Source organism: Rhinoderma darwinii, unplaced genomic scaffold (assembly GCF_050947455.1).
Source record: "Rhinoderma darwinii isolate aRhiDar2 unplaced genomic scaffold, aRhiDar2.hap1 Scaffold_1609, whole genome shotgun sequence".
NCBI classification, from domain to species: Eukaryota; Metazoa; Chordata; class Amphibia; order Anura; family Rhinodermatidae; genus Rhinoderma; species Rhinoderma darwinii.
This window is the reverse complement of record NW_027462010.1, coordinates 19245-44536: the sequence shown is the minus strand read 5'-3', so window position 1 is coordinate 44536 and position 25292 is coordinate 19245. Positions and strand designations below refer to the sequence as shown.

At 41.8% G+C, this 25292-nt stretch overlaps 111 pseudogenes; all 111 read left to right on the top strand.

Annotated features, from left to right (window-relative positions):
- The first annotated feature begins 274 nt into the window (after positions 1-274).
- Positions 275-393, top strand: LOC142699523 (5S ribosomal RNA; annotated as a pseudogene).
- A 253-nt stretch (positions 394-646) lies between these two features.
- Positions 647-765, top strand: LOC142699583 (5S ribosomal RNA; annotated as a pseudogene).
- A 67-nt stretch (positions 766-832) lies between these two features.
- Positions 833-951, top strand: LOC142699557 (5S ribosomal RNA; annotated as a pseudogene).
- A 67-nt stretch (positions 952-1018) lies between these two features.
- Positions 1019-1137, top strand: LOC142699625 (5S ribosomal RNA; annotated as a pseudogene).
- A 67-nt stretch (positions 1138-1204) lies between these two features.
- Positions 1205-1323, top strand: LOC142699669 (5S ribosomal RNA; annotated as a pseudogene).
- Positions 1324-1390: 67 nt separating this feature from the next.
- On the top strand, positions 1391-1509 carry LOC142699722 (5S ribosomal RNA; annotated as a pseudogene).
- A 67-nt stretch (positions 1510-1576) lies between these two features.
- On the top strand, positions 1577-1695 carry LOC142699718 (5S ribosomal RNA; annotated as a pseudogene).
- Positions 1696-1762: 67 nt separating this feature from the next.
- On the top strand, positions 1763-1881 carry LOC142699590 (5S ribosomal RNA; annotated as a pseudogene).
- A 67-nt stretch (positions 1882-1948) lies between these two features.
- LOC142699708 (5S ribosomal RNA) lies at positions 1949-2067 on the top strand (annotated as a pseudogene).
- A 67-nt stretch (positions 2068-2134) lies between these two features.
- Positions 2135-2253, top strand: LOC142699693 (5S ribosomal RNA; annotated as a pseudogene).
- A 67-nt stretch (positions 2254-2320) lies between these two features.
- LOC142699652 (5S ribosomal RNA) lies at positions 2321-2439 on the top strand (annotated as a pseudogene).
- Positions 2440-2692: 253 nt separating this feature from the next.
- Positions 2693-2811, top strand: LOC142699717 (5S ribosomal RNA; annotated as a pseudogene).
- A 67-nt stretch (positions 2812-2878) lies between these two features.
- Positions 2879-2997, top strand: LOC142699711 (5S ribosomal RNA; annotated as a pseudogene).
- Positions 2998-3064: 67 nt separating this feature from the next.
- LOC142699699 (5S ribosomal RNA) lies at positions 3065-3183 on the top strand (annotated as a pseudogene).
- Positions 3184-3250: 67 nt separating this feature from the next.
- On the top strand, positions 3251-3369 carry LOC142699710 (5S ribosomal RNA; annotated as a pseudogene).
- Positions 3370-3436: 67 nt separating this feature from the next.
- LOC142699613 (5S ribosomal RNA) lies at positions 3437-3555 on the top strand (annotated as a pseudogene).
- Positions 3556-3622: 67 nt separating this feature from the next.
- Positions 3623-3741, top strand: LOC142699570 (5S ribosomal RNA; annotated as a pseudogene).
- A 67-nt stretch (positions 3742-3808) lies between these two features.
- On the top strand, positions 3809-3927 carry LOC142699701 (5S ribosomal RNA; annotated as a pseudogene).
- Positions 3928-3994: 67 nt separating this feature from the next.
- LOC142699595 (5S ribosomal RNA) lies at positions 3995-4113 on the top strand (annotated as a pseudogene).
- A 253-nt stretch (positions 4114-4366) lies between these two features.
- LOC142699696 (5S ribosomal RNA) lies at positions 4367-4485 on the top strand (annotated as a pseudogene).
- A 67-nt stretch (positions 4486-4552) lies between these two features.
- Positions 4553-4671, top strand: LOC142699707 (5S ribosomal RNA; annotated as a pseudogene).
- A 67-nt stretch (positions 4672-4738) lies between these two features.
- Positions 4739-4857, top strand: LOC142699633 (5S ribosomal RNA; annotated as a pseudogene).
- Positions 4858-4924: 67 nt separating this feature from the next.
- LOC142699692 (5S ribosomal RNA) lies at positions 4925-5043 on the top strand (annotated as a pseudogene).
- A 253-nt stretch (positions 5044-5296) lies between these two features.
- On the top strand, positions 5297-5415 carry LOC142699700 (5S ribosomal RNA; annotated as a pseudogene).
- Positions 5416-5482: 67 nt separating this feature from the next.
- LOC142699632 (5S ribosomal RNA) lies at positions 5483-5601 on the top strand (annotated as a pseudogene).
- Positions 5602-5668: 67 nt separating this feature from the next.
- LOC142699518 (5S ribosomal RNA) lies at positions 5669-5787 on the top strand (annotated as a pseudogene).
- Positions 5788-6040: 253 nt separating this feature from the next.
- Positions 6041-6159, top strand: LOC142699522 (5S ribosomal RNA; annotated as a pseudogene).
- A 67-nt stretch (positions 6160-6226) lies between these two features.
- LOC142699589 (5S ribosomal RNA) lies at positions 6227-6345 on the top strand (annotated as a pseudogene).
- Positions 6346-6412: 67 nt separating this feature from the next.
- On the top strand, positions 6413-6531 carry LOC142699640 (5S ribosomal RNA; annotated as a pseudogene).
- A 67-nt stretch (positions 6532-6598) lies between these two features.
- Positions 6599-6717, top strand: LOC142699676 (5S ribosomal RNA; annotated as a pseudogene).
- A 67-nt stretch (positions 6718-6784) lies between these two features.
- On the top strand, positions 6785-6903 carry LOC142699674 (5S ribosomal RNA; annotated as a pseudogene).
- Positions 6904-6970: 67 nt separating this feature from the next.
- LOC142699691 (5S ribosomal RNA) lies at positions 6971-7089 on the top strand (annotated as a pseudogene).
- Positions 7090-7156: 67 nt separating this feature from the next.
- LOC142699546 (5S ribosomal RNA) lies at positions 7157-7275 on the top strand (annotated as a pseudogene).
- A 67-nt stretch (positions 7276-7342) lies between these two features.
- On the top strand, positions 7343-7461 carry LOC142699716 (5S ribosomal RNA; annotated as a pseudogene).
- Positions 7462-7528: 67 nt separating this feature from the next.
- LOC142699615 (5S ribosomal RNA) lies at positions 7529-7647 on the top strand (annotated as a pseudogene).
- A 253-nt stretch (positions 7648-7900) lies between these two features.
- LOC142699719 (5S ribosomal RNA) lies at positions 7901-8019 on the top strand (annotated as a pseudogene).
- A 67-nt stretch (positions 8020-8086) lies between these two features.
- Positions 8087-8205, top strand: LOC142699671 (5S ribosomal RNA; annotated as a pseudogene).
- A 67-nt stretch (positions 8206-8272) lies between these two features.
- LOC142699607 (5S ribosomal RNA) lies at positions 8273-8391 on the top strand (annotated as a pseudogene).
- Positions 8392-8980: 589 nt separating this feature from the next.
- Positions 8981-9099, top strand: LOC142699548 (5S ribosomal RNA; annotated as a pseudogene).
- An 810-nt stretch (positions 9100-9909) lies between these two features.
- Positions 9910-10028, top strand: LOC142699586 (5S ribosomal RNA; annotated as a pseudogene).
- Positions 10029-10466: 438 nt separating this feature from the next.
- LOC142699528 (5S ribosomal RNA) lies at positions 10467-10585 on the top strand (annotated as a pseudogene).
- A 67-nt stretch (positions 10586-10652) lies between these two features.
- On the top strand, positions 10653-10771 carry LOC142699725 (5S ribosomal RNA; annotated as a pseudogene).
- Positions 10772-10838: 67 nt separating this feature from the next.
- On the top strand, positions 10839-10957 carry LOC142699567 (5S ribosomal RNA; annotated as a pseudogene).
- Positions 10958-11024: 67 nt separating this feature from the next.
- LOC142699592 (5S ribosomal RNA) lies at positions 11025-11143 on the top strand (annotated as a pseudogene).
- A 67-nt stretch (positions 11144-11210) lies between these two features.
- LOC142699517 (5S ribosomal RNA) lies at positions 11211-11329 on the top strand (annotated as a pseudogene).
- A 67-nt stretch (positions 11330-11396) lies between these two features.
- Positions 11397-11515, top strand: LOC142699695 (5S ribosomal RNA; annotated as a pseudogene).
- Positions 11516-11582: 67 nt separating this feature from the next.
- Positions 11583-11701, top strand: LOC142699689 (5S ribosomal RNA; annotated as a pseudogene).
- A 67-nt stretch (positions 11702-11768) lies between these two features.
- LOC142699585 (5S ribosomal RNA) lies at positions 11769-11887 on the top strand (annotated as a pseudogene).
- Positions 11888-12325: 438 nt separating this feature from the next.
- Positions 12326-12444, top strand: LOC142699527 (5S ribosomal RNA; annotated as a pseudogene).
- A 67-nt stretch (positions 12445-12511) lies between these two features.
- Positions 12512-12630, top strand: LOC142699724 (5S ribosomal RNA; annotated as a pseudogene).
- A 67-nt stretch (positions 12631-12697) lies between these two features.
- LOC142699566 (5S ribosomal RNA) lies at positions 12698-12816 on the top strand (annotated as a pseudogene).
- Positions 12817-12883: 67 nt separating this feature from the next.
- Positions 12884-13002, top strand: LOC142699621 (5S ribosomal RNA; annotated as a pseudogene).
- Positions 13003-13069: 67 nt separating this feature from the next.
- LOC142699516 (5S ribosomal RNA) lies at positions 13070-13188 on the top strand (annotated as a pseudogene).
- A 67-nt stretch (positions 13189-13255) lies between these two features.
- Positions 13256-13374, top strand: LOC142699630 (5S ribosomal RNA; annotated as a pseudogene).
- A 67-nt stretch (positions 13375-13441) lies between these two features.
- On the top strand, positions 13442-13560 carry LOC142699659 (5S ribosomal RNA; annotated as a pseudogene).
- A 66-nt stretch (positions 13561-13626) lies between these two features.
- On the top strand, positions 13627-13745 carry LOC142699715 (5S ribosomal RNA; annotated as a pseudogene).
- Positions 13746-13812: 67 nt separating this feature from the next.
- Positions 13813-13931, top strand: LOC142699552 (5S ribosomal RNA; annotated as a pseudogene).
- A 67-nt stretch (positions 13932-13998) lies between these two features.
- LOC142699535 (5S ribosomal RNA) lies at positions 13999-14117 on the top strand (annotated as a pseudogene).
- A 67-nt stretch (positions 14118-14184) lies between these two features.
- Positions 14185-14303, top strand: LOC142699651 (5S ribosomal RNA; annotated as a pseudogene).
- A 66-nt stretch (positions 14304-14369) lies between these two features.
- On the top strand, positions 14370-14488 carry LOC142699534 (5S ribosomal RNA; annotated as a pseudogene).
- A 67-nt stretch (positions 14489-14555) lies between these two features.
- LOC142699656 (5S ribosomal RNA) lies at positions 14556-14674 on the top strand (annotated as a pseudogene).
- A 438-nt stretch (positions 14675-15112) lies between these two features.
- LOC142699525 (5S ribosomal RNA) lies at positions 15113-15231 on the top strand (annotated as a pseudogene).
- Positions 15232-15298: 67 nt separating this feature from the next.
- Positions 15299-15417, top strand: LOC142699723 (5S ribosomal RNA; annotated as a pseudogene).
- Positions 15418-15484: 67 nt separating this feature from the next.
- Positions 15485-15603, top strand: LOC142699564 (5S ribosomal RNA; annotated as a pseudogene).
- Positions 15604-15670: 67 nt separating this feature from the next.
- Positions 15671-15789, top strand: LOC142699619 (5S ribosomal RNA; annotated as a pseudogene).
- Positions 15790-15856: 67 nt separating this feature from the next.
- Positions 15857-15975, top strand: LOC142699515 (5S ribosomal RNA; annotated as a pseudogene).
- Positions 15976-16042: 67 nt separating this feature from the next.
- Positions 16043-16161, top strand: LOC142699507 (5S ribosomal RNA; annotated as a pseudogene).
- Positions 16162-16228: 67 nt separating this feature from the next.
- On the top strand, positions 16229-16347 carry LOC142699658 (5S ribosomal RNA; annotated as a pseudogene).
- A 66-nt stretch (positions 16348-16413) lies between these two features.
- Positions 16414-16532, top strand: LOC142699714 (5S ribosomal RNA; annotated as a pseudogene).
- Positions 16533-16599: 67 nt separating this feature from the next.
- Positions 16600-16718, top strand: LOC142699550 (5S ribosomal RNA; annotated as a pseudogene).
- Positions 16719-16785: 67 nt separating this feature from the next.
- LOC142699533 (5S ribosomal RNA) lies at positions 16786-16904 on the top strand (annotated as a pseudogene).
- A 67-nt stretch (positions 16905-16971) lies between these two features.
- Positions 16972-17090, top strand: LOC142699650 (5S ribosomal RNA; annotated as a pseudogene).
- Positions 17091-17156: 66 nt separating this feature from the next.
- On the top strand, positions 17157-17275 carry LOC142699530 (5S ribosomal RNA; annotated as a pseudogene).
- Positions 17276-17342: 67 nt separating this feature from the next.
- On the top strand, positions 17343-17461 carry LOC142699629 (5S ribosomal RNA; annotated as a pseudogene).
- Positions 17462-17528: 67 nt separating this feature from the next.
- On the top strand, positions 17529-17647 carry LOC142699594 (5S ribosomal RNA; annotated as a pseudogene).
- Positions 17648-17714: 67 nt separating this feature from the next.
- LOC142699582 (5S ribosomal RNA) lies at positions 17715-17833 on the top strand (annotated as a pseudogene).
- Positions 17834-17900: 67 nt separating this feature from the next.
- LOC142699601 (5S ribosomal RNA) lies at positions 17901-18019 on the top strand (annotated as a pseudogene).
- Positions 18020-18086: 67 nt separating this feature from the next.
- LOC142699667 (5S ribosomal RNA) lies at positions 18087-18205 on the top strand (annotated as a pseudogene).
- Positions 18206-18272: 67 nt separating this feature from the next.
- Positions 18273-18391, top strand: LOC142699648 (5S ribosomal RNA; annotated as a pseudogene).
- Positions 18392-18458: 67 nt separating this feature from the next.
- LOC142699657 (5S ribosomal RNA) lies at positions 18459-18577 on the top strand (annotated as a pseudogene).
- A 253-nt stretch (positions 18578-18830) lies between these two features.
- On the top strand, positions 18831-18949 carry LOC142699636 (5S ribosomal RNA; annotated as a pseudogene).
- Positions 18950-19016: 67 nt separating this feature from the next.
- LOC142699612 (5S ribosomal RNA) lies at positions 19017-19135 on the top strand (annotated as a pseudogene).
- A 67-nt stretch (positions 19136-19202) lies between these two features.
- LOC142699690 (5S ribosomal RNA) lies at positions 19203-19321 on the top strand (annotated as a pseudogene).
- Positions 19322-19388: 67 nt separating this feature from the next.
- Positions 19389-19507, top strand: LOC142699626 (5S ribosomal RNA; annotated as a pseudogene).
- Positions 19508-19574: 67 nt separating this feature from the next.
- LOC142699635 (5S ribosomal RNA) lies at positions 19575-19693 on the top strand (annotated as a pseudogene).
- A 67-nt stretch (positions 19694-19760) lies between these two features.
- Positions 19761-19879, top strand: LOC142699600 (5S ribosomal RNA; annotated as a pseudogene).
- A 67-nt stretch (positions 19880-19946) lies between these two features.
- On the top strand, positions 19947-20065 carry LOC142699685 (5S ribosomal RNA; annotated as a pseudogene).
- Positions 20066-20132: 67 nt separating this feature from the next.
- LOC142699706 (5S ribosomal RNA) lies at positions 20133-20251 on the top strand (annotated as a pseudogene).
- A 67-nt stretch (positions 20252-20318) lies between these two features.
- On the top strand, positions 20319-20437 carry LOC142699508 (5S ribosomal RNA; annotated as a pseudogene).
- A 67-nt stretch (positions 20438-20504) lies between these two features.
- On the top strand, positions 20505-20623 carry LOC142699558 (5S ribosomal RNA; annotated as a pseudogene).
- A 67-nt stretch (positions 20624-20690) lies between these two features.
- Positions 20691-20809, top strand: LOC142699647 (5S ribosomal RNA; annotated as a pseudogene).
- A 67-nt stretch (positions 20810-20876) lies between these two features.
- Positions 20877-20996, top strand: LOC142699662 (5S ribosomal RNA; annotated as a pseudogene).
- A 67-nt stretch (positions 20997-21063) lies between these two features.
- Positions 21064-21182, top strand: LOC142699681 (5S ribosomal RNA; annotated as a pseudogene).
- A 67-nt stretch (positions 21183-21249) lies between these two features.
- On the top strand, positions 21250-21368 carry LOC142699617 (5S ribosomal RNA; annotated as a pseudogene).
- Positions 21369-21435: 67 nt separating this feature from the next.
- On the top strand, positions 21436-21554 carry LOC142699702 (5S ribosomal RNA; annotated as a pseudogene).
- Positions 21555-21807: 253 nt separating this feature from the next.
- On the top strand, positions 21808-21926 carry LOC142699643 (5S ribosomal RNA; annotated as a pseudogene).
- Positions 21927-21993: 67 nt separating this feature from the next.
- Positions 21994-22112, top strand: LOC142699623 (5S ribosomal RNA; annotated as a pseudogene).
- A 67-nt stretch (positions 22113-22179) lies between these two features.
- On the top strand, positions 22180-22298 carry LOC142699614 (5S ribosomal RNA; annotated as a pseudogene).
- A 67-nt stretch (positions 22299-22365) lies between these two features.
- On the top strand, positions 22366-22484 carry LOC142699588 (5S ribosomal RNA; annotated as a pseudogene).
- A 67-nt stretch (positions 22485-22551) lies between these two features.
- LOC142699605 (5S ribosomal RNA) lies at positions 22552-22670 on the top strand (annotated as a pseudogene).
- Positions 22671-22737: 67 nt separating this feature from the next.
- Positions 22738-22856, top strand: LOC142699713 (5S ribosomal RNA; annotated as a pseudogene).
- Positions 22857-22923: 67 nt separating this feature from the next.
- LOC142699646 (5S ribosomal RNA) lies at positions 22924-23042 on the top strand (annotated as a pseudogene).
- A 67-nt stretch (positions 23043-23109) lies between these two features.
- Positions 23110-23228, top strand: LOC142699622 (5S ribosomal RNA; annotated as a pseudogene).
- Positions 23229-23481: 253 nt separating this feature from the next.
- On the top strand, positions 23482-23600 carry LOC142699549 (5S ribosomal RNA; annotated as a pseudogene).
- A 253-nt stretch (positions 23601-23853) lies between these two features.
- Positions 23854-23972, top strand: LOC142699604 (5S ribosomal RNA; annotated as a pseudogene).
- Positions 23973-24039: 67 nt separating this feature from the next.
- On the top strand, positions 24040-24158 carry LOC142699581 (5S ribosomal RNA; annotated as a pseudogene).
- A 67-nt stretch (positions 24159-24225) lies between these two features.
- LOC142699519 (5S ribosomal RNA) lies at positions 24226-24344 on the top strand (annotated as a pseudogene).
- A 67-nt stretch (positions 24345-24411) lies between these two features.
- Positions 24412-24530, top strand: LOC142699578 (5S ribosomal RNA; annotated as a pseudogene).
- A 253-nt stretch (positions 24531-24783) lies between these two features.
- On the top strand, positions 24784-24902 carry LOC142699660 (5S ribosomal RNA; annotated as a pseudogene).
- Positions 24903-24969: 67 nt separating this feature from the next.
- LOC142699514 (5S ribosomal RNA) lies at positions 24970-25088 on the top strand (annotated as a pseudogene).
- Positions 25089-25155: 67 nt separating this feature from the next.
- Positions 25156-25273, top strand: LOC142699639 (5S ribosomal RNA; annotated as a pseudogene).
- Positions 25274-25292: the final 19 nt, after the last annotated feature.

Here is a 25292-nt window from a genome sequence, read left to right as displayed (position 1 = left end):
GAATCCGTGGTGCGGTTGACTTTTTATTATGTTGTTTAGATTTTGTTTCACAATAGATTAAATAGGATTTTGGATTAAGGCTTTTAATGTCAATGGCCATTCTAAGCTGAATTTGCCTTCTCTCGTTAGATCGCAGAAGTTACACAGCTTAACGCTTCGCTAGTACCAGTGTGGGAGACTGTCTGGGAATCCGTGGTGCGGTTGACTTTTTATTATGTCGTTTAGATTTTGTTTCACAATAGATTAAATAGGACTATGGATTAAAGCATTTAACGTCAATGGCCATTCTAAGCTGAATGTGCCTGCTCTCGTCAGATCGCAGAAGTTACACAGCTTAAGGCCTCACCAGTACCAGTGTGGGAGACTGTCTGGGAATCCGTGGTGCGGTTGACTTTTTATTATGTCGTTTAGATTTTGTTTCACAATTGATTAAAAAGGACTATGGATTAAAGCATTTAATGTCAATGGCCATTCTAAGCTGAATGTGCCTGCTCTCGTCAGAACGCAGAAGTTACATAGCTTAAGGCCTCACCAGTACCAGTGTGGGAGAGTATCTGGGAATCCGTGGTGCGGTTGCATTTTTATTATGTCGTTTAGATTTTGTTTCACAATCGATTAAAAAGGACTATGGATTAAAGCATTTAATGTCAATGGCCATTCTAAGCTGAATGTCCCTGCTCTCGTCAGATCGCAGAAGTTACACAGCTTAAGGCCTCGCTAGTACCAGTGTGGGAGACTGTCTGGGAATCCGTGGTGCGGTTGAATTTTTATTATGTCGTTTAGATTTTGTTTCACAATAGATTAAATAGGACTATGGATTAAAGCATTTAACGTCAATGGCCATTCTAAGCTGAATGTGCCTGCTCTCGTCAGATCGCAGAAGTTACACAGCTTAAGGCCTCGCTAGTACCAGTGTGGGAGACTGTCTGGGAATCCGTGGTGCGGTTGAATTTTTATTATGTCGTTTAGATTTTGTTTCACAATCGATTAAAAAGGACTATGGATTAAAGCATTTAATGTCAATGGCCATTCTAAGCTGAATGTCCCTGCTCTCGTCAGATCGCAGAAGTTACACAGCTTAAGGCCTCACCAGTACCAGTGTGGGAGACTGTCTGAGAATCCGTGGTGCGGTTGACTTTTTATTATGTCGTTTAGATTTTGTTTCACAATTGATTAAAAAGGACTATGGATTAAAGCATTTAATGTCAATGGCAATTCTAAGCTGAATGTGCCTGCTCTCGTCAGAACGCAGAAGTTACACAGCTTAAGGCCTCACTAGTACCAGTGTGGGAGACTGTCTGGGAATCCATGGTGCGGTTGAATTTTTATTATGTCGTTTAGATTTTGTTTCACAATCGATTAAAAAGGACTATAGATTAAAGCATTTAATGTCAATGGCCATTCTAAGCTGAATGTCCCTGCTCTCGTCAGATCGCAGAAGTTACACAGCTTAAGGCCTCGCTAGTACCAGTGTGGGAGACTGTCTGGGAATCCGTGGTGCGGTTGACATTTTATTATGTCGTTTAGATTTTGTTTCACAATCGATTAAAAAGGACTATGGATTAAAGCATTTAATGTCAATCGCCATTCTAAGCTGAATGTGCCTGCTCTCGTCAGATCGCAGAAGTTACTCAGCTTAAGGCCTCGCTAGTACCAGTGTGGGAGACTGTCTGGGAATCCGTGGAGCGGTTGACTTTTTATTATGTCGTTTAGATTTTGTTTCACAATCGATTAAAAAGGACTATGGATTAAAGCAGTTAATGTCAATGGCAATTCTAAGCTGAATGTGCCTGCTCTCGTCAGATCGCAGAAGTTACACAGCTTAAGGCCTCGCTAGTACCAGTGTGGGAGACTGTCTTGGAATCCGTGGTGCGGTTGACTTTTTATTATGTCGTTTAGATTTTGTTTCACAATCGATTAAAAAGGACTATGGATTAAAGCATTTAATGTCAATGGCCATTCTAAGCTGAATGTGCCTGCTCTCGTCAGATCGCAGAAGTTACGCAGCTTAAGGCCTCGCTAGTACCAGTGTGGGAGACTGTCTGGGAATCCGTGGTGCGGTTGACTTTTTATTATGTCGTTTAGATTTTGTTTCACAATCGATTAAAAAGGACTATGGATTAAAGCATTTAATGTCAATGGCCATTCTAAGCTGAATGTGCCTGCTCTCGTCAGATCGCAGAAGTTACACAGCTTAAGGCCTCGCTAGTACCAGTGTGGGAGACTGTCTGGGAATCCGTGGTGCGGTTGACTTTTTATTATGTCGTTTAGATTTTGTTTCACAATCGATTAAAAAGGACTATGGATTAAAGCATTTAATGTCAATGGCCATTCTAAGCTGAATGTGCCTGCTCTCGTTAGATCGCAGAAATTACACAGCTTAACGCCTCGCTAGTACCAGTGTGGGAGACTGTCTGGGAATCTGTGGTGCGGTTGACTTTTTATTATGTCGTTTAGATTTTGTTTCACAATCGATTAAAAAGGAATATGGATTAAAGCATTTAATGTCAATGGCCATTCTAAGCTGAATGTGCCTGCTCTCGTCAGATCGCAGAACTTACACAGCTTAAGGGCTCGCTAGTACCAGTGTGGGAGACTGTCTTGGAATCCGTGGTGCGGTTGACTTTTTATTATGTCGTTTAGATTTTGTTTCACAATCGATTAAAAAGGACTATGGATTAAAGCATTTAATGTCAATGGCCATTCTAAGCTGAATGTCCCTGCTCTCGTCAGATCGCAGAAGTTACACAGCTTAAGGCCTCGCTAGTACCAGTGTGGGAGACTGTCTGGGAATCCGTGGTGCGGTTGACTTTTTATTATGTTGTTTAGATTTTGTTTCACAATCGATTAAAAAGGACTATGGATTAAAGCATTTAACGTCAATGGCCATTCTAAGCTGAATGTGCCTGCTCTCGTCAGAACGCAGAAGTTACACAGCTTAAGACCTCGCTAGTACCAGTGTGGGAGACTGTCTGGGAATCCGTGGTGCGGTTGACTTTTTATTATGTCGTTTAGATTTTGTTTCACAATTGATTAAAAAGGACTATGGATTAAAACATTTAACGTCAATGGCCATTCTAAGCTGCATGTGCCTGCTCTCGTCAGAACGCAGAAGTTACACAGCTTAAGGCCTCGCTAGTACCAGTGTGGGAGACTGTCTGGGAATCCGTGGTGCGGTTGACTTTTTATTATGTTGTTTAGATTTTGTTTCACAATCGATTAAAAAGGACTATGGATTAAAGCATTTAATGTCAATGGCCATTCTAAGCTGAATGTGCCTGCTCTCGTTAGATCGCAGAAGTTACACAGCTTAAGGCCTCGCTAGTACCAGTGTGGGAGACTGTCTGGGAATCCGTGGTGCGGTTGACTTTTTATTATGTCGTTTAGATTTTGTTTCACAATTGATTAAAAAGGACTATGGATTAAAGCATTTAACGTCAATGGCCATTCTAAGCTGAATGTGCCTGCTCTCGTCAGAACGCAGAAGTTACACAGCTTAAGGCCTCGCTAGTACCAGTGTGGGAGACTGTCTGGGAATCCATGGTGCGGTTGAATTTTTATTATGTCGTTTAGATTTTGTTTCACAATTGATTAAAAAGGACTATGGATTAAAGCATTTAACGTCAATGGCCATTCTAAGCTGCATGTGCCTGCTCTCGTCAGAACGCAGAAGTTACACAGCTTAAGGCCTCGCTAGTACCAGTGTGGGAGACTGTCTGGGAATCCGTGGTGCGGCTGACTTTTTATTATGTCGTTTAGATTTTGTTTCACAATCGATTAAAAAGGACTATGGATTAAAGCATTTAATGTCAATGGCCATTCTAAGCTGAATGTTCCTGCTCTCGTCAGATCGCAGAAGTTACACAGCTTAAGGCCTCGCTAGTACCGGTGTGGGAGACTGTCTGGGAATCCGTGGTGCGGTTGACTTTTTATTATGTTGTTTAGATTTTGTTTCACAATCGATTAAAAAGGACTATGGATTAAAGCATTTAATGTCAATGGCCATTCTAAGCTGAATGTGCCTGCTCTCGTTAGATCGCAGAAGTTACACAGCTTAAGGCCTCGCTAGTACCAGTGTGGGAGACTGTCTGGGAATCCGTGGTGCGGTTCACTTTTTATTATGTCGTTTAGATTTTGTTTCACAATTGATTAAAAAGGACTATGGATTAAAGCATTTAACGTCAATGGCCATTCTAAGCTGAATGTGCCTGCTCTCGTCAGAATGCAGAAGTTACACAGCTTAAGACCTCGCTAGTACCAGTGTGGGAGACTGTCAGGGAATCCATGGTGCGGTTGAATTTTTATTATGTCGTTTAGATTTTGTTTCACAATTGATTAAAAAGGACTATGGATTAAAACATTTAACGTCAATGGCCATTCTAAGCTGCATGTGCCTGCTCTCGTCAGAACGCAGAAGTTACACAGCTTAAGGCCTCGCTAGTACCAGTGTGGGAGACTGTCTGGGAATCCGTGGTGCGGTTGACTTTTTATTATGTTGTTTAGATTTTGTTTCACAATCGATTAAAAAGGACTATGGATTAAAGCATTTAATGTCAATGGCCATTCTAAGCTGAATGTGCCTGCTCTCGTTAGATCGCAGAAGTTACACAGCTTAAGGCCTCGCTAGTACCAGTGTGGGAGACTGTCTGGGAATCCGTGGTGCGGTTGACTTTTTATTATGTCGTTTAGATTTTGTTTCACAATTGATTAAAAAGGACTATGGATTAAAGCATTTAATGTCAATGGCCATTCTAAGCTGAATGTGCCTGCTCTCGTTAGATCGCAGAAGTTACACAGCTTAACGCCTCGCTAGTACCAGTGTGGGAGACTGTCTGGGAATCCGTGGTGCGGTTGACTTTTTATTATGTCGTTTAGATTTTGTTTCACAATAGATTAAATAGGACTATGGATTAAAGCATTTAACGTCAATGGCCATTCTAAGCTGAATGTGCCTGCTCTCGTCAGATCGCAGAAGTTACACAGCTTAAGGCCTCGCTAGTACCAGTGTGGGAGACTGTCTGGGAATCCGTGGTGCGGTTGACTTTTTATTATGTCGTTTAGATTTTGTTTCACAATCGATTAAAAAGGACTATGGATTAAAGCATTTAATGTCAATGGCCATTCTAAGCTGAATGTGCCTACTATCATCAGATTGCAGAAGTTACACAGCTTAAGGCCTCGCTAGTACCAGTGTGGGAGACTGTCTTGGAATCCGTGGTGCGGTTGAGTTTTTATTATGTCGTTTAGATTTTGTTTCACAATCGATTAAAAAGGACTATGGATTAACGCATTTAATGTCAATAGCCATTCTAAGCTGAATGTGCCTGCTCTCGTCAGATCGCAGAAGTTACACAGCTTAAGGCCTCGCTAGTACCAGTGTGGGAGACTGTCTGGGAATCCGTGGTGCGGTTGACTTTTTATTATGTCGTTTAGATTTTGTTTCACAATCGATTAAAAAGGACTATGGATTAAAGCATTTAATGTCAATGGCCATTCTAAGCTGAATGTGCCTGCTCTCGTTAGATCGCAGAAGTTACACAGCTTAACGCCTCGCTAGTACCAGTGTGGGAGACTGTCTGGGAATCCGTGGTGCGGTTGACTTTTTATTATGTCGTTTAGATTTTGTTTCACAATCGATTAAAAAGGACTATGGATTAAAGCATTTAATGTCAATGGCCATTCTAAGCTGAATGTGCCTGCTCTCGTCAGAACACAGAAGTTACACAGCTTAAGGCCTCGCTAGTACCAGTGTGGGAGACTGTCTGGGAATCCGTGGTGCGGTTGACTTTTTATTATGTTGTTTAGATTTTGTTTCACAATAGATTAAATAGGACTTTGGATTAAGGCTTTTAATGTCAATGGCCATTCTAAGCTGAATTTGCCTGCCCTCGTTAGATCGCAGAAGTTACACAGCTTAACGCCTCGCTAGTACCAGTGTCGGAGACTGTCTGGGAATCCGTGTTGCGGTTGACTTTTTATTATGTCGTTTAGATTTTGTTTCACAATAGATTAAATAGGACTATGGATTAAAGCATTTAACGTCAATGGCCATTCTAAGCTGAATGTGCCTGCTCTCGTCAGATCGCAGAAGTTACACAGCTTAAGGCCTCACCAGTACCAGTGTGGGAGACTGTCTGGGAATCCGTGGTGCGGTTGACTTTTTATTATGTCGTTTAGATTTTGTTTCACAATTGATTAAAAAGGACTATGGATTAAAGCATTTAACGTCAATGGCCATTCTAAGCTGAACGTACCTGCTCTCGTCAGAACGCAGAAGTTACACAGCTTAAGGCCTCGCTAGTACCAGTGTGGGAGACTGTCTGGGAATCCATGGTGCGGTTGAATTTTTATTATGTCGTTTAGATTTTGTTTCACAATCGATTAAAAAGGACTATGGATTAAAGCATTTAATGTCAATGGCCGTTCTAAGCTGAATGTCCCTGCTCTCGTCAGATCGCAGAAGTTACACAGCTTAAGGCCTCGCTAGTACCAGTGTGGGAGACTGTCTGGGAATCCGTGGTGCGGTTGAATTTTTATTATGTCGTTTAGATTTTGTTTCACAATCGATTAAAAAGGACTATGGATTAAAGCATTTAATGTCAATGGCCATTCTAAGCTGAATGTCCCTTCTCTCGTCAGATCGCAGAAGTTACGCAGCGTAAGGCCTCGCTAGTACCAGTGTGGGAGACTGTCTGGGAATCCGTGGTGCGGTTGACTTTTTATTATGTCGTTTAGATTTTGTTTCACAATCGATTAAAAAGGACTATGGATTAAAGCATTTAATGTCAATGGCCATTCTAAGCTGAATGTCCCTTCTCTCGTCAGATCGCAGAAGTTACGCAGCATAAGGCCTCGCTAGTACCAGTGTGGGAGACTGTCTGGGAATCCGTGGTGCGGTTGACTTTTTATTATGTAGTTTCGATTTTGTTTCACAATAGATTAAATAGGACTATGGATTAAAGCATTTAACGTCAATGGCCATTCTAAGCTGAATGTGCCTGCTCTCGTCAGATCGCAGAAGTTACACAGCTTAAGGCCTCGCTAGTACCAGTGTGGGAGACTGTCTGGGAATCCGTGGTGCGGTTGACTTTTTATTATGTCGTTTAGATTTTGTTTCACAATAGATTAAATAGGACTATGGATTAAAGCATTTAACCTCAATGGCCATTCTAAGCTGAATGTGCCTGCTCTCGTCAGATCGCAGAAGTTACACAGCTTAAGGCCTCGCTAGTACCAGTGTGGGAGACTGTCTGGGAATCCGTGGTGCGGTTGAATTTTTATTATGTCGTTTAGATTTTGTTTCACAATCGATTAAAATGGACTATGGATTAAAGCATTTAATGTCAATGGCCATTCTAAGCTGAATGTCCCTGCTCTCGTCAGATCGCAGAAGTTACACAGCTTAAGGCCTCGCTAGTACCAGTGTGGGAGACTGTCTGGGAATCCGTGGTGCGGTTGACTTTTTATTATGTCGTTTAGATTTTGTTTCACAATCGATTAAAAAGGACTATGGATTAAATCATTTAATGTCAATGGCCATTCTAAGCTGAATCTGCCTGCTCTCGTCAGATCGCAGAAGTTACTCAGCTTAAGGCCTCGCTAGTACCAGTGTGGGAGACTGTCTGGGAATCCGTGGAGCGGTTGACTTTTTATTATGTCGTTTAGATTTTGTTTCACAATCGATTAAAAAGGACTATGGATTAAAGCTTTTAATGTCAATGGCCATTCTAAGCTAAATGTGCCTGCTCTCGTCAGATTGCAGAAGTTACACAGCTTAAGGCCTCGCTAGTACCAGTGTGGGAGACTGTCTTGGAATCCGTGGTGCGGTTGCCTTTTTATTATGTCGTTTAGATTTTGTTTCACAATCGATTAAAAAGGACTATGGATTAACGCATTTAATGTCAATGGCCATTCTAAGCTGAATGTGCCTGCTCTCGTCAGATCGCGGAAGTTACACAGCTTAAGGCCTCGCTAGTACCAGTGTGGGAGACTGTCTGGGAATCCGTGGTGCGGTTGACTTTTTATTATGTCGTTTAGATTTTGTTTCACAATCGATTAAAAAGGACTATGGATTAAAGCATTTAATGTCAATGGCCATTCTAAGCTGAATGTGCCTGCTCTCGTTAGATCGCAGAAGTTACACAGCTTAACGCCTCGCTAGTACCAGTGTGGGAGGCTGTCTGGGAATCCGTGGTGCGGTTGACTTTTTATTATGTCGTTTAGATTTTGTTTCACAATAGATTAAATAGGACTATGGATTAAAGCATTTAACGTCAATGGCCATTCTAAGCTGAATGTGCCTGCTCTCGTCAGATCGCAGAAGTTACACAGCTTAAGGCCTCGCTAGTACCAGTGTGGGAGACTGTCTGGGAATCAGTGGTGCGGTTGAATATTTATTATGTCGTTTAGATTTTGTTTCACAATCGATTAAAAAGGACTATGGATTAAAGCATTTAATGTCCCTGCTCTCGTCAGATTGCAGAAGTTACACAGCTTAAGGCCTCGCTAGTACCAGTGTGGGAGACTGTCTGGGAATCTGTGGTGCGGTTGACTTTTTATTATGTCGTTTAGATTTTGTTTCACAATCGATTAAAAAGGACTATGGATTAAAGCATTTAATGTCAATGGCCATTCTAAGCTGAATGTGCCTGCTCTCGTCAGAACGCAGAAGTTACACAGCTTAAGGCCTCGCTAGTACCAGTCTGGGAATCCGTGGTGCGGTTGCCTTTTTATTATGTTGTTTAGATTTTGTTTCACAATAGATTAAATAGGACTTTGGATTAAGGCTTTTAATGTCAATGGCCATTCTAAGCTGAATTTGCCTTCTCTCGTTAGATCGCAGAAGTTACACAGCTTAACGCCTCGCTAGTACCAGTGTGGGAGACTGTCTGGGAATCCGTGGTGCGGTTGACTTTTTATTATGTCGTTTAGATTTTGTTTCACAATAGATTAAATAGGACTATGGATTAAAGCATTTAACGTCAATGGCCATTCTAAGCTGAATGTGCCTGCTCTCGTCAGATCGCAGAAGTTACACAGCTTAAGGCCTCACCAGTACCTGTGTGGGAGACTGTCTGGGAATCCGTGGTGCGGTTGACTTTTATTATGTCGTTTAGATTTTGTTTCACAATTGATTAAAAAGGACTATGGATTAAAGCATTTAACGTCAATGGCCATTCTAAGATGAATGTGCCTGCTCTCGTCAGAACGCAGAAGTTACACAGCTTAAGGCCTCGCTAGTACCAGTGTGGGAGAGTGTCTGGGAATCCGTGGTGCGGTTGAATTTTTATTATGTCGTTTAGATTTTGTTTCACAATCGATTAAAAAGGACTATGGATTAAAGCATTTAATGGCAATGGCCATTCTAAGCTGAATGTGCCTGCTCTCGTTAGATCGCAGAAGTTACACAGCTTAACGCCTCGCTAGTACTAGTGTGGGAGACTGTCTGGGAATCCGTGGTGTGGTTGACTTTTTATTATGTCGTTTAGATTTTGTTTCACAATAGATTAAATAGGACTATGGATTAAGGCTTTTAATGTCAATGGCCATTCTAAGCTAAATGTGCCTGCTCTCGTCAGATCGCAGAAGTTACACATCTTAAAGCCTCGCTAGTACCAGTGTGGGAGACTGTCTGGGAATACGTGGTGCGGTTGAATTTTTATTATGTCGTTTAGATTTTGTTTCACAATCGATTAAAAAGGACTATGGATTAAAGCATTTAATGTCGATGGCCATTCTAAGCTGAATGTGCCTGCTCTCGTTAGGTCGCAGAAGTTACACAGCTTAAGGCCTCGCTAGTACGAGTGTGGGAGACTGTCTGGGAATCCATGGTGAGGTTGACTTTTTATTATGTCGTTTAGATTTTGTTTCACAATAGATTAAATAGGACTATGGATTAAAGCATTTAACGTCAATGGCCATTCTAAGCTGAATGTGCCTGCTCTCGTCAGATCGCAGAAGTTACACAGCTTAAGCCCTCGCTAGTACCAGTGTGGGAGACTGTCTGGGAATCCGTGGTGCAGTTGACTTTTTGTTATGTCGTTTAGATTTTGTTTCACAATTGATTAAAAAGGACTATGGATTAAAGAATTTAATGTCAATGGCCATTCTAAGCTGAATGTCCCTGCTCTCGTCAGATGGCAGAAGTTACACAGCTTAAGGCCTTGCTAGTACGAGTGTGGGAGACTGTCTGGGAATCCGTGGTGAGGTTGACTTTTTATTATGTTGTTTAGATTTTGTTTCACAATAGATTAAATAGGACTATGGATTAAGGCTTTTAATGTCAATGGCCATTCTAAGCTGAGTGTGCCTGCTCTCGTTAGATCGCAAAAGTTACACAGCTTAAGGCCTCGCTAGTACCAGTGTGGGAGACTGTCTGGGAATCCGTGGTGCGTTGAATTTTTATTATGTCGTTTAGATTTTGTTTCACAATCGATTAAAAAGGACTATGGATTAAAGCATTTAATGTCAATGGCCATTCTAAGCTGAATGCCCCTGCTCTCGTCAGATCGCAGAAGTTACACAGCCTAAGGCCTCGCTAGTACCAGTGTGGGAGACTGTCTGGGAATCCGTGGTGCAGTTGACTTTTTATTATGTTGTTTCGATTTTGTTTCACAATCGATTAAAAAGGACTATGGATTAAAGCATTTAATGTCAATGGCCATTCTAAGCTGAATGTCCCTGCTCTCGTCAGATCGCAGAAGTTACACAGCTTAAGGCCTCACTAGTACCAGTGTGGGAGACTGTCTGGGAATCCGTGGTGCGGTTGACTTTTTATTATGTCGTTTAGATTTTGTTTCACAATCGATTAAAAAGGACTATGAATTAAAGCATTTAATGTCAATGGCCATTCTAAGCTGAATGTGCCTGCTCTCGTCAGATCGCAGAAGTTACACCGCTTAAGGCCTCGCTAGTACCAGTGTGGGAGACTGTCTGGGAATCCGTGGTGCGGTTGACTTTTTATTATGTCGTTTAGATTTTGTTTCACAATAGATTAAATAGGACTATGGATTAAAGCATTTAACGTCAATGGCCATTCTAAGCTGAATGTGCCTGCTCTCGTCAGAACGCAGAAGTTACACAGCTTAAGGCCTCGCTAGTACCAGTGTGGGAGACTGTCTGGGAATCCGTGGTGCGCTTGCCTTTTTATTATGTCGTTTAGATTTTGTTTCACAATCGATTAAAAAGGACTATGGATTAAAGCATTTAATGTCAATGGCTATTCTAAGCTGAATGTGCCTGCTCTCGTCAGATCGCAGAAGTTACACAGCTTAAGGCCTCGCTAGTACCAGTGTGGGAGACTGTTTGGGAATCCGTGGTGCGGTTGACTTTTTATTATGTCGTTTAGATTTTGTTTCACAATCGATTAAAAAGGACTATGGATTAAAGCATTTAATGTCAATGGCCATTCTAAGCTGAATGTGCCTGCTCTCGTCAGATCGCAGAAGTTACACAGCTTAAGGCCTCGCTAGTACCAGGGTGGGAGACTGTCTGGGAATCCGTGGTGCGGTTGACTTTTTATTATGTCGTTTAGATTTTGTTTCACAATAGATTAAATAGGACTATGGATTAAAGCATTTAATGTCAATGGCCATTCTAAGCTGAATGTGCCTGCTCTCGTTAGGTCGCAGAAGTTACACAGCTTAAGGCCTCGCTAGTACGAGTGTGGGAGACTGTCTGGGAATCCATGGTGCGGTTGACTTTTTATTATGTCGTTTAGATTTTGTTTCACAATAGATTAAATAGGACTATGGATTAAAGCATTTAACGTCAATGGCCATTCTAAGCTGAATGTGCCTGCTCTCGTCAGATCGCAGAAGTTACACAGCTTAAGCCCTCGCTAGTACCAGTGTGGGAGACTGTCTGGGAATCCGTGGTGCAGTTGACTTTTTGTTATGTCGTTTAGATTTTGTTTCACAATTGATTAAAAAGGACTATGGATTAAAGAATTTAATGTCAATGGCCATTCTAAGCTGAATGTCCCTGCTCTCGTCAGATGGCAGAAGTTACACAGCTTAAGGCCTTGCTAGTACGAGTGTGGGAGACTGTCTGGGAATCCGTGGTGAGGTTGACTTTTTATTATGTTGTTTAGATTTTGTTTCACAATAGATTAAATAGGACTATGGATTAAGGCTTTTAATGTCAATGGCCATTCTAAGCTGAGTGTGCCTGCTCTCGTTAGATCGCAAAAGTTACACAGCTTAAGGCCTCGCTAGTACCAGTGTGGGAGACTGTCTGGGAATCCGTGGTGCGTTGAATTTTTATTATGTCGTTTAGATTTTGTTTCACAATCGATTAAAAAGGACTATGGATTAAAGCATTTAATGTCAATGGCCATTCTAAGCTGAATGCCCCTGCTCTCGTCAGATCGCAGAAGTTACACAGCCTAAGGCCTCGCTAGTACCAGTGTGGGAGACTGTCTGGGAATCCGTGGTGCAGTTGACTTTTTATTATGTTGTTTCGATTTTGTTTCACAATCGATTAAAAAGGACTATGGATTAAAGCATTTAATGTCAATGGCCATTCTAAGCTGAATGTCCCTGCTCTCGTCAGATCGCAGAAGTTACACAGCTTAAGGCCTCACTAGTACCAGTGTGGGAGACTGTCTGGGAATCCGTGGTGCGGTTGACTTTTTATTATGTCGTTTAGATTTTGTTTCACAATCGATTAAAAAGGACTATGAATTAAAGCATTTAATGTCAATGGCCATTCTAAGCTGAATGTGCCTGCTCTCGTCAGATCGCAGAAGTTACACCGCTTAAGGCCTCGCTAGTACCAGTGTGGGAGACTGTCTGGGAATCCGTGGTGCGGTTGACTTTTTATTATGTCGTTTAGATTTTGTTTCACAATAGATTAAATAGGACTATGGATTAAAGCATTTAACGTCAATGGCCATTCTAAGCTGAATGTGCCTGCTCTCGTCAGAACGCAGAAGTTACACAGCTTAAGGCCTCGCTAGTACCAGTGTGGGAGACTGTCTGGGAATCTGTGGTGCGCTTGCCTTTTTATTATGTCGTTTAGATTTTGTTTCACAATCGATTAAAAAGGACTATGGATTAAAGCATTTAATGTCAATGGCTATTCTAAGCTGAATGTGCCTGCTCTCGTCAGATCGCAGAAGTTACACAGCTTAAGGCCTCGCTAGTACCAGTGTGGGAGACTGTTTGGGAATCCGTGGTGCGGTTGACTTTTTATTATGTCGTTTAGATTTTGTTTCACAATCGATTAAAAAGGACTATGGATTAAAGCATTTAATGTCAATGGCCATTCTAAGCTGAATGTGCCTGCTCTCGTCAGATCGCAGAAGTTACACAGCTTAAGGCCTCGCTAGTACCAGGGTGGGAGACTGTCTGGGAATCCGTGGTGCGGTTGACTTTTTATTATGTCGTTTAGATTTTGTTTCACAATAGATTAAATAGGACTATGGATTAAAGCATTTAACGTCAATGGCCATTCTAAGCTGAATGTGCCTACTCTCGTCAGATCGCAGAAGTTACTCAGCTTAAGGCCTCGCTAGTACCAGTGTGGGAGACTGTCTGGGAATCCGTGGTGTGGTTGACTTTTTATTATGTTGTTTAGATTTTGTTTCACAGTAGATTAAATAGGACTATGGATTAAGGCTTTAATGTCAATGGCCATTCTAAGCTGAATGTCCCTGCTCTCGTCAGATCGCAGAAGTTACACAGCTTAAGGCCTCGCTAGTACCAGTGTGGGAGACTGTCTGGGAATCCGTGGTGCGGTTGACTTTTTATTATGTCGTTTAGATTTTGTTTCACAATCGATTAAATAAGACTATGGATTAAAGCATTTAACGTCAATGGCCATTCTAAGCTGAATGTGCCTGCTCTCGTCAGATTGCAGAAGTTACACAGCTTAAGGCCTCGCTAGTACCAGTGTGGGAGACTGTCTGGGAATCCGTGGTGCGGTTGACTTTTTATTATGTCGTTTAGATTTTGTTTCACAATAGATTAAATAGGACTATGGATTAAGGCTTTTAATGTCAATGGCCATTCTAAGCTGAATGTGCCTGCTCTCGTCAGATCGCAGAAGTTACACAGCTTAAGGCCTCGCTAGTACCAGTGTGGGAGACTGTCTGGGAATCCGTGGTGCGGTTTACTTTTTATTATGTCGTTTAGATTTTGTTTCACAATCGATTAAAAAGGACTATGGATTAAAGCATTTAATGTCAATGGCCATTCTAAGCTGAATGTGCCTGCTCTCGTTAGATCGCAGAAGTTACACAGCTTAATGCCTTGCTAGTACCAGTGTGGGAGACTGTCTGGGAATCCGTGGTGCGGTTGACTTTTTATTATGTTGTTTAAATTTTGTTTCACAGTAGATTAAATAGGACTATGGATTAAGGCTTTAATGTCAATGGCCATTCTAAGCTGAATGTGCCTGCTCTCGTCAGATCGCAGAAGTTACACAGCTTAAGGCCTCGCTAGTACCAGTGTGGGAGACTGTCTGGGAATCCGTGGTGCGGTTTACTTTTTATTATGTCGTTTAGATTTTGTTTCACAATCGATTAAAAAGGACTATGGATTAAAGCATTTAATGTCAATGGCCATTCTAAGCTGAATGTGCCTGCTCTCGTTAGATCGCAGAAGTTACACAGCTTAATGCCTTGCTAGTACCAGTGTGGGAGACTGTCTGGGAATCCGTGGTGCAGTTGACTTTTTGTTATGTCGTTTAGATTTTGTTTCACAATTGATTAAAAAGGACTATGGATTAAAGAATTTAATGTCAATGGCCATTCTAAGCTGAATGTCCCTGCTCTCGTCAGATGGCAGAAGTTACACAGCTTAAGGCCTTGCTAGTACGAGTGTGGGAGACTGTCTGGGAATCCGTGGTGAGGTTGACTTTTTATTATGTTGTTTAGATTTTGTTTCACAATAGATTAAATAGGACTATGGATTAAGGCTTTTAATGTCAATGGCCATTCTAAGCTGAGTGTGCCTGCTCTCGTTAGATCGCAAAAGTTACACAGCTTAAGGCCTCGCTAGTACCAGTGTGGGAGACTGTCTGGGAATCCGTGGTGCGTTGAATTTTTATTATGTCGTTTAGATTTTGTTTCACAATCGATTAAAAAGGACTATGGATTAAAGCATTTAATGTCAATGGCCATTCTAAGCTGAATGCCCCTGCTCTCGTCAGATCGCAGAAGTTACACAGCCTAAGGCCTCGCTAGTACCAGTGTGGGAGACTGTCTGGGAATCCGTGGTGCAGTTGACTTTTTATTATGTTGTTTCGATTTTGTTTCACAATCGATTAAAAAGGACTATGGATTAAAGCATTTAATGTCAATGGCCATTCTAAGCTGAATGTCCCTGCTCTCGTCAGATCGCAGAAGTTACACAGCTTAAGGCCTCACTAGTACCAGTGTGGGAGACTGTCTGGGAATCCGTGGTGCGGTTGACTTTTTATTATGTCGTTTAGATTTTGTTTCACAATCGATTAAAAAGGACTATGAATTAAAGCATTTAATGTCAATGGCCATTCTAAGCTGAATGTGCCTGCTCTCGTCAGATCGCAGAAGTTACACCGCTTAAGGCCTCGCTAGTACCAGTGTGGGAGACTGTCTGGGAATCCGTGGTGCGGTTGACTTTTTATTATGTCGTTTAGATTTTGTTTCACAATAGATTAAATAGGACTATGGATTAAAGCATTTAACGTCAATGGCCATTCTAAGCTGAATGTGCCTGCTCTCGTCAGAACGCAGAAGTTACACAGCTTAAGGCCTCGCTAGTACCAGTGTGGGAGACTGTCTGGGAATCTGTGGTGCGCTTGCCTTTTTATTATGTCGTTTAGATTTTGTTTCACAATCGATTAAAAAGGACTATGGATTAAAGCATTTAATGTCAATGGCTATTCTAAGCTGAATGTGCCTGCTCTCGTCAGATCGCAGAAGTTACACAGCTTAAGGCCTCGCTAGTACCAGTGTGGGAGACTGTTTGGGAATCCGTGGTGCGGTTGACTTTTTATTATGTCGTTTAGATTTTGTTTCACAATCGATTAAAAAGGACTATGGATTAAAGCATTTAATGTCAATGGCCATTCTAAGCTGAATGTGCCTGCTCTCGTCAGATCGCAGAAGTTACACAGCTTAAGGCCTCGCTAGTACCAGGGTGGGAGACTGTCTGGGAATCCGTGGTGCGGTTGACTTTTTATTATGTCGTTTAGATTTTGTTTCACAATAGATTAAATAGGACTATGGATTAAAGCATTTAACGTCAATGGCCATTCTAAGCTGAATGTGCCTACTCTCGTCAGATCGCAGAAGTTACTCAGCTTAAGGCCTCGCTAGTACCAGTGTGGGAGACTGTCTGGGAATCCGTGGTGTGGTTGACTTTTTATTATGTTGTTTAGATTTTGTTTCACAGTAGATTAAATAGGACTATGGATTAAGGCTTTAATGTCAATGGCCATTCTAAGCTGAATGTCCCTGCTCTCGTCAGATCGCAGAAGTTACACAGCTTAAGGCCTCGCTAGTACCAGTGTGGGAGACTGTCTGGGAATCCGTGGTGCGGTTGACTTTTTATTATGTCGTTTAGATTTTGTTTCACAATCGATTAAATAAGACTATGGATTAAAGCATTTAACGTCAATGGCCATTCTAAGCTGAATGTGCCTGCTCTCGTCAGATTGCAGAAGTTACACAGCTTAAGGCCTCGCTAGTACCAGTGTGGGAGACTGTCTGGGAATCCGTGGTGCGGTTGACTTTTTATTATGTCGTTTAGATTTTGTTTCACAATAGATTAAATAGGACTATGGATTAAGGCTTTTAATGTCAATGGCCATTCTAAGCTGAATGTGCCTGCTCTCGTCAGATCGCAGAAGTTACACAGCTTAAGGCCTCGCTAGTACCAGTGTGGGAGACTGTCTGGGAATCCGTGGTGCGGTTTACTTTTTATTATGTCGTTTAGATTTTGTTTCACAATCGATTAAAAAGGACTATGGATTAAAGCATTTAATGTCAATGGCCATTCTAAGCTGAATGTGCCTGCTCTCGTTAGATCGCAGAAGTTACACAGCTTAATGCCTTGCTAGTACCAGTGTGGGAGACTGTCTGGGAATCCGTGGTGCGGTTGACTTTTTATTATGTTGTTTAAATTTTGTTTCACAGTAGATTAAATAGGACTATGGATTAAGGCTTTAATGTCAATGGCCATTCTAAGCTGAATGTGCCTGCTCTCGTCAGATCGCAGAAGTTACACAGCTTAAGGCCTCGCTAGTACCAGTGTGGGAGACTGTCTGGGAATCCGTGGTGCGGTTTACTTTTTATTATGTCGTTTAGATTTTGTTTCACAATCGATTAAAAAGGACTATGGATTAAAGCATTTAATGTCAATGGCCATTCTAAGCTGAATGTGCCTGCTCTCGTTAGATCGCAGAAGTTACACAGCTTAACGCCTCGCTAGTACCAGTGTGGGAGACTGTCTGGGAATCCGTGGTGCGGTTGACTTTTTATTATGTTGTTTAGATTTTGTTTCACAATAGATTAAATAGGACTATGGATTAAAGCATTTAACGTCAATGGCAATTCTAAGCTGAATGTGCCTGCTCTCGTCAGATCGCAGAAGTTACACAGCTTAAGGCCTCGCTAGTACGAGTGTGGGAGACTGTCTGGGAATCCGTGGTGCGGTTGACTTTTTATTATGTTGTTTAGATTTTGTTTCACAATAGATTAAATAGGACTATGGATTAAGGCTTTTAATGTCAATGGCCATTCTAAGCTGAGTGTGCCTGCTCTCGTCAGATCGCAGAAGTTACACAGCTTAAGGCCTCGCTAGTACCAGTGTGGGAGACTGTCTGGGAATCCGTGGTGCGGTTGCCTTTTTATTATGTTGTTTAGATTTTGTTTCACAATAGATTAAATAGGACTATGGATTAAGGCTTTTAATGTCAATGGCCATTCTAAGCTGAATGTGCCTGCTCTCGTCAGATCGCAGAAGTTATACAGCTTAAGGTCTCGCCAGTACCTGTGTGGGAGACTGTCTGGGAATCCGTGGTGCGGTTGACTTTTTATTATGTCGTTTAGATTTTGTTTCACAATCGATTAAATAGGACTATGGATTAAAGCATTTAACGTCAATGGCAATTCTAAGCTGAATGTGCATGCTCTCGTCAGATCGCAGAAGTTACACAGCTTAAGGCCTCGCTAGTACCAGTGTGGGAGACTGTCTGGGAATACGTGGTGCGGTTGAATATTTATTATGTCGTTTAGATTTTGTTTCACAATCGATTAAAAAGGACTATGGATTAAAGCGTTTAATGTCAATGGCCATTCTAAGCTGAATGTCCCTGCTCTCGTCAGATCGCAGAAGTTACACAGCTTAAGGCCTCGCTAATACCAGTGTGGGAGACTGTCTGTGAATCCGTGGTGCGGTTGACTTTTTATTATGTCGTTTAGATTTTGTTTCACAATCGATTAAAAAGGACTATGGATTAAAGCATTTAATGTCAATGGCCATTCTAAGCTGAATGTGCCTGCTCTCGTTAGATCGCAGAAGTTACACAGCTTAACGCCTCGCTAGTACCAGTGTGGGAGACTGGCTGGGAATCCGTGGTGCGGTTGACTTTTTATTATGTCGTTTAGATTTTGTTTCACAATAGATTAAATAGGACTATGGATTAAAGGATTTAACGTCAATGGCCATTCTAAGCTGAATGTGCCTGCTCTCGTCAGATCGCAGAAGTTACACAGCTTAAGTCCTCGCTAGTACCAGTGTGGGAGACTGTCTGGGAATCCGTGGTGGGGTTGAATTTTTATTATGTCGTTTAGATTTTGTTTCACAATCGATTAAAAAGGACTATGGATTAAAGCATTTAATGTCAATGGCCATTCTAAGCTGAATGTCCCTGCTCTCGTCGGATCGCAGAAGTTACACAGCTTAAGGCCTCGCTAGTACCAGTGTGGGAGACTGTCTGGGAATCCATGGTGCGGTTGACTTTTTATTATGTCGTTTAGATTTTGTTTCACAATCGATTAAAAAGGACTATGGATTAAAGCATTTATTGTCAATGGCCATTCTAAGCTGAATGTGCCTGCTCTCGTCAGATCGCAGAAGTTACACAGCTTAAGGCCTCGCTAGTACCAGTGTGGGAGACTGTCTGGGAATCCGTGGTGCGGTTGACTTTTTATTAAGTCGTTTAGATTTTGTTTCACAATAGATTAAATAGGACTATGGATTAAAGCATTTAACGTCAATGGCCATTCTAAGCTGAATGTGCCTGCTCTCGTCAGATCGCAGAAGTTACACAGCTTAAGGCCTCGCTAGTACCAGTGTGGGAGACTGTCTGGGAATCCGTGGTGCGGTTGACTTTTTATTATGTCGTTTAGATTTTGTTTCACAATCGATTAAAAAGGACTATGGATTAAAGCGTTTAATGTCAATAGCCATTCAAAGCTGAATGTCCCTGCTCTCGTCAGATCGCAGAAATTACACAGCTTAAGGCCTCGCTAGTACCAGTGTGGGAGACTGTCTGGGAATCCGTGGTGCGGTAGACTTTTTATTATGTCGTTTAGATTTTGTTTCACAATCGATTAAAAAGGACTTAGGATTAAAGCATTTAATGTCAATGGCCATTCTAAGCTGAATGTCCCTGCTCTCGTCGGATCGCAGAAGTTACACAGCTTAAGGCCTCGCTAGTACCAGTGTGGGAGACTGTCTGGGAATCCATGGTGCGGTTGACTTTTTATTATGTCGTTTAGATTTTGTTTCACAATCGATTAAAAAGGACTATGGATTAAAGCATTTATTGTCAATGGCCATTCTAAGCTGAATGTGCCTGCTCTCGTCAGATCGCAGAAGTTACACAGCTTAAGGCCTCGCTAGTACCAGTGTGGGAGACTGTCTGGGAATCCGTGGTGCGGTTGACTTTTTATTAAGTCGTTTAGATTTTGTTTCACAATAGATTAAATAGGACTATGGATTAAAGCATTTAACGTCAATGGCCATTCTAAGCTGAATGTGCCTGCTCTCGTCAGATCGCAGAAGTTACACAGCTTAAGGCCTCGCTAGTACCAGTGTGGGAGACTGTCTGGGAATCCGTGGTGCGGTTGACTTTTTATTATGTCGTTTAGATTTTGTTTCACAATCGATTAAAAAGGACTATGGATTAAAGCATTTAATGTCAATGGCCATTCTAAGCTGAATGTCCCTGCTCTCGTCAGATCGCAGAAATTACACAGCTTAAGGCCTCGCTAGTACCAGTGTGGGAGACTGTCTGGGAATCCGTGGTGCGGTTGACTTTTTATTATGTCGTTTAGATTTTGTTTCACAATCGATTAAAAAGTACTATGGATTAAAGCATTTAATGTCAATGGCCATTCTAAGCTGAATGTGCCTGCTCTCGTCAGATCGCAGAAGTTACACAGCTTAAGGCCTCGCTAGTACCAGTGTGGGAGACTGTCTGGGAATCCGTGGTGTGGTTGACTTTTTATTATGTCGTTTAGATTTTGTTTCACAATAGATTAAATAGGACTATGGATTAAAGCATTTAACGTCAATGGCCATTCTAAGCTGAATGTGCCTGCTCTGGTCAGAACGCAGAAGTTACACAGCTTAAGGCCTCGCTAGTACCAGTGTGGGAGACTGTCTGGGAATCCGTGGTGCGGTTGACTTTTTATTATGTTGTTTAGATTTTGTTTCACAATAGATTAAATAGGACTATGGATTAAGGCTTTTAATGTCAATGTCCATTCTAAGCTGAATGTGCCTGCTCTCGTCAGATCGCAGAAGTTACACAGCTTAAGCCCTCGCTAGTACCAGTGTGGGAGACTGTCTGGGAATTCGTGGTGCGGTTGACTTTTTATTATGTTGTTTAGATTTTGTTTCACAATAGATTAAATAGGACTATGGATTAAGGCTTTTAATGTTAATGGCCATTCTAAGCTGAAAGTGCCTGCTCTCGTCAGATCGCTAGAAGTTACACAGCTTTAGGCCTCGCTAGTACCAGTGTGGGAGACTGTCTGGGAATCCGTGGTGCGGTTGACTTTTTATTATGTCGTTTAGATTTTGTTTCACAATCGATTAAAAAGGACTATGGATTAAAGCATTTAATGTCAATGGCCATTCTAAGCTGAATGTGCCTGCTCTCGTTAGATCGCAGAAGTTACACAGCTTAACGCCTAGCTAGTACCAGTGTGGGAGACTGTCTGGGAATCCGTGGTGCGGTTGACTTTTTATTATGTCGTTTAGATTTTGTTTCACAATAGATTAAATAGGACTATTGATTAAAGCATTTAATGTCAATGGCCATTCTAAGCTGAATGTGCCTGCTCTCGTCAGATCGCAGAAGTTACACAGCTTAAGGCCTCGCTAGTACCAGTGTGGGAGACTGTCTGGGAATCCATGGTACGGTTGACTTTTTATTATGTCGTTTAGATTTTGTTTCACAATCGATTAAAAAGGACTATGGATTAAAGCATTTAATGTCAATGGCCATTCTAAGCTGAATGTGCCTGCTCTCGTCAGATCGCAGAAGTTACACAGCTTAAGGCCTCGCTAGTACCTGTGTGGGAGACTGTCTGGGAATCCGTGGTGCGGTTGACTTTTTATTAAGTCGTTTAGATTTTGTTTCACAATCGATTAAATAGGACTATGGATTAAAGCATTTAACGTCAATGGCCATTCTAAGCTGAATGTGCCTGCTCTCGTCAGATCGCAGAAGTTACACATCTTAAGGATTCGCTAGTACCAGTGTGGGAGACTGTCTGGGAATCCGTGGTGCGGTTGACTTTTTATTATGTCGTTTAGATTTTGTTTCACAATCGATTAAAAAGGACTATGGATTAAAGCACTTAATGTCAATGGCCATTCTAAGCTGAATGTCCCTGCTCTCGTCAGATCGCAGAAGTTACACAGCTTAAGGCCTCGCTAGTTCCAGTGTGGGAGACTGTCTGGGAATCCGTGGTGTGGTTGACTTTTGATTATGTCGTTTAGATTTTGTTTCACAATAGATTAAATAGGACTATGGATTAAAGCATTTAACGTCAATGGCCATTCTAAGCTGAATGTGCCTGCTCTGGTCAGAACGCAGAAGTTACACAGCTTAAGGCCTCGCTAGTACCAGTGTGGGAGACTGTCTGGGAATCCGTGGTGCGGTTGAATTTTTATTATGTCGTTTAGATTTTGTTTCACAATAGATTAAATAGGACTATGGATTAAGGCTTTTAATGTTAATGGCCATTCTAAACTGAATGTGCCTGCTCTCGTCAGATCGCAGAAGTCACACAGCTTAAGGCCTCGCTAGTACCAGTGTGGGAGACTGTCTGGGAATACGTGGTGCGGTTGACTTTTTATTATGTCGTTTAGATTTTGTTTCACAATCGATTAAAAAGGACTATGGATTAAAGCATTTAATGTCAATGGCCATTCTAAGCTGAATGTGCCTGCTCTCGTCAGATCGCAGAAGTTACACAGCTTAAGGCCTCGCTAGTACCAGTGTGGGAGACTGTCTGGGAATCCGTGGTGCGGTTGACTTTTTATTAAGTCGTTTAGATTTTGTTTCACAATAGATTAAATAGGACTATGGATTAAAGCATTTAACGTCAATGGCCATTCTAAGCTGAATGTGCCTGCTCTCGTCAGATCGCAGAAGTTACACAGCTTAAGGACTCGCTAGTACCAGTGTGGGAGACTGTCTGGGAATCCGTGGTGCGGTTGACTTTTTATTATGTCGTTTAGATTTTGTTTCACAATCGATTAAAAAGGACTATGGATTAACGCATTTAACGTCAATGGCCATTCTAAGCTGAATGTCCCTGCTCTCGTCAGATCGCAGAAGTTACACAGCTTAAGGCCTCGCTAGTACCAGTGTGGGAGACTGTCTGGGAATCCGTGGTGCGGTTGACTTTTTATTATGTCGTTTAGATTTTGTTTCACAATCGATTAAAAAGTACTATGGATTAAAGCATTTGATGTCAATGGCCATTCTAAACTGAATGTGCCTGCTCTCGTCAGATCGCAGAAGTTACACAGCTTAAGGCCTCGCTAGTACCAGTGTGGGAGACTGTCTGGGAATCCGTGGGGTGGTTGACTTTTGATTATGTCGTTTAGATTTTGTTTCACAATAGATTAAATAGGACTATGGATTAAAGCATTTAACGTCAATGGCCATTCTAAGCTGAATGTGCCTGCTCTGGTCAGAACGCAGAAGTTACACAGCTTAAGGCCTCGCTAGTACCAGTGTGGGAGACTGTCTGGGAATCCGTGGTGCGGTTGAATTTTTATTGTGTCGTTTAGATTTTGTTTCACAATCGATTAAAAAGGACTATGGATTAAATCCTTTAATGTCAATGGTCATTCTAAGCTGAATGTCCCTGCTCTTGTTAGATCGCAGAAGTTACACAGCTTAACGCCTCGCTAGTACCAGTGTGGGAGACTGTCTGGGAATCCGTGGTGCGGTTGCCTTTTTATTATGTCGTTTAGATTTTGTTTCACAATAGATTAAATAGGACTATGGATTAAGGCTTTTAATGTTAATGGCCATTCTAAGCTGAATGTGCCTGCTCTCGTCAGATCGCAGAAGTTACACAGTTTAAGGCCTCGCTAGTACCAGTGTGGGAGACTGTCTGGGAATCCGTGGTGCGGTTGACTTTTTATTATGTCATTTAGATTTTGTTTCACAATCGATTAAAAAGGACTATGGATTAAAGCATTTAATGTCAATGGCCATTCTAAGCTGAATGTGCCTGTTCTCGTTAGATCGCAGAAGTTACACAGCTTAACGCCTCGCTAGTACAAGTGTGGGAGACTGTCTGGGAATCCGTGTTGCGGTTGACTTTTTATTAAGTCGTTTAGATTTTGTTTCACAATAGATTAAATAGGACTATGGATTAAAACATTTAACGTCAATGGCCATTCTAAGCTGAATGTGCCTGCTCTCGTCAGATCGCAGAAGTTACACAGCTTAAGGACTCGCTAGTACCAGTGTGGGAGACTGTCTGGGAATCCGTGGTGCGGTTGACTTTTTATTATGTCGTTTAGATTTTGTTTCACAATCGATTAAAAAGGACTATGGATTAAAGCATTTAATGTCAATGGCCATTCTAAGCTGAATGTCCCTGATCTCGTCAGATCGCAGAAGTTACACAGCTTAAGGCCTCGCTAGTACCAGTGTGGGAGACTGTCTGGGAATCCGTGGTGCGGTTGACTTTTTATTATGTCGTTTAGATTTTGTTTCACAATCGATTAAAAAGTACTATGGATTAAAGCATTTAATGTCAATGGCCATTCTAAGCTGAATGTGCCTGCTCTCTTTAGATCGCAGAAGTTACACAGCTTAAGGCCTCGCTAGTACCAGTGTGGGAGACTGTCTGGGAATCCGTGGTGCGGTTGACTTTTTATTATGTTGTTTAGATTTTGTTTCACAATAGATTAAATAGGACTATGGATTAAAGGATTTAATGTCAATGGCCATTCTAAGCTGAATGTGCCTGCTCTCGTCAGATCGCAGAAGTTACGTAGCTTAAGGCCTCGCTAGTACCAGTGTGGGAGACTGTCTGGGAATCCGTGGTGCGGTTGAATTTTTATTGTGTCGTTTAGATTTTGTTTCACAATCGATTAAAAAGGACTATGGATTAAAGCCTTTAATGTCAATGGCCATTCTAAGCTGAATGTCCCTGCTCTTGTTAGATCGCAGAAGTTACACAGCTTAACGCCTCGCTAGTACCAGTGTGGGAGACTGTCTGGGAATCCGTGGTGCGGTTGACTTTTTATTATGTTGTTTAGATTTTGTTTCACAATAGATTAAATAGGACTATGGATTAAGGCTTTTATTGTTAATGGCCATTCTAAGCTGAATGTGCCTGCTCTCGTTAGATCGCAGAAGTTACACAGCTTAACGCCTCGCTAGTACCAGTGTGGGAGACTGTCTGGGAATCCGTGGTGCGGTTGACTTTTTATTATGTCGTTTAGATTTTGTTTCACAATCGATTAAAAAGGACTATGGATTAAAGTATTTAATGTCAATGGCCATTCTAAGCTGAATGTGCCTGCTCTCGTCAGATCGCAGAAGTTACACAGCTTAAGGCCTCGCTAGTACCAGTGTGGGAGACTGTCTGGGAATACGTGGTGCGGTTGACTTTTTACTATGTTGTTTAGATTTTGTTTCACAATAGATTAAATAGGACTATGGATTAAGGCTTTTAATGTCAATGGCCATTCTAAGCTGAATGTGCCTGCTCTCGTAGATCGCAGAAGTTACACAGCTTAAGGCCTCGCTAGTACCTGTGTGGGAGACTGTCTGGGAATCCGTGGTGCGGTTGACTTTTTATTATGTTGTTTAGA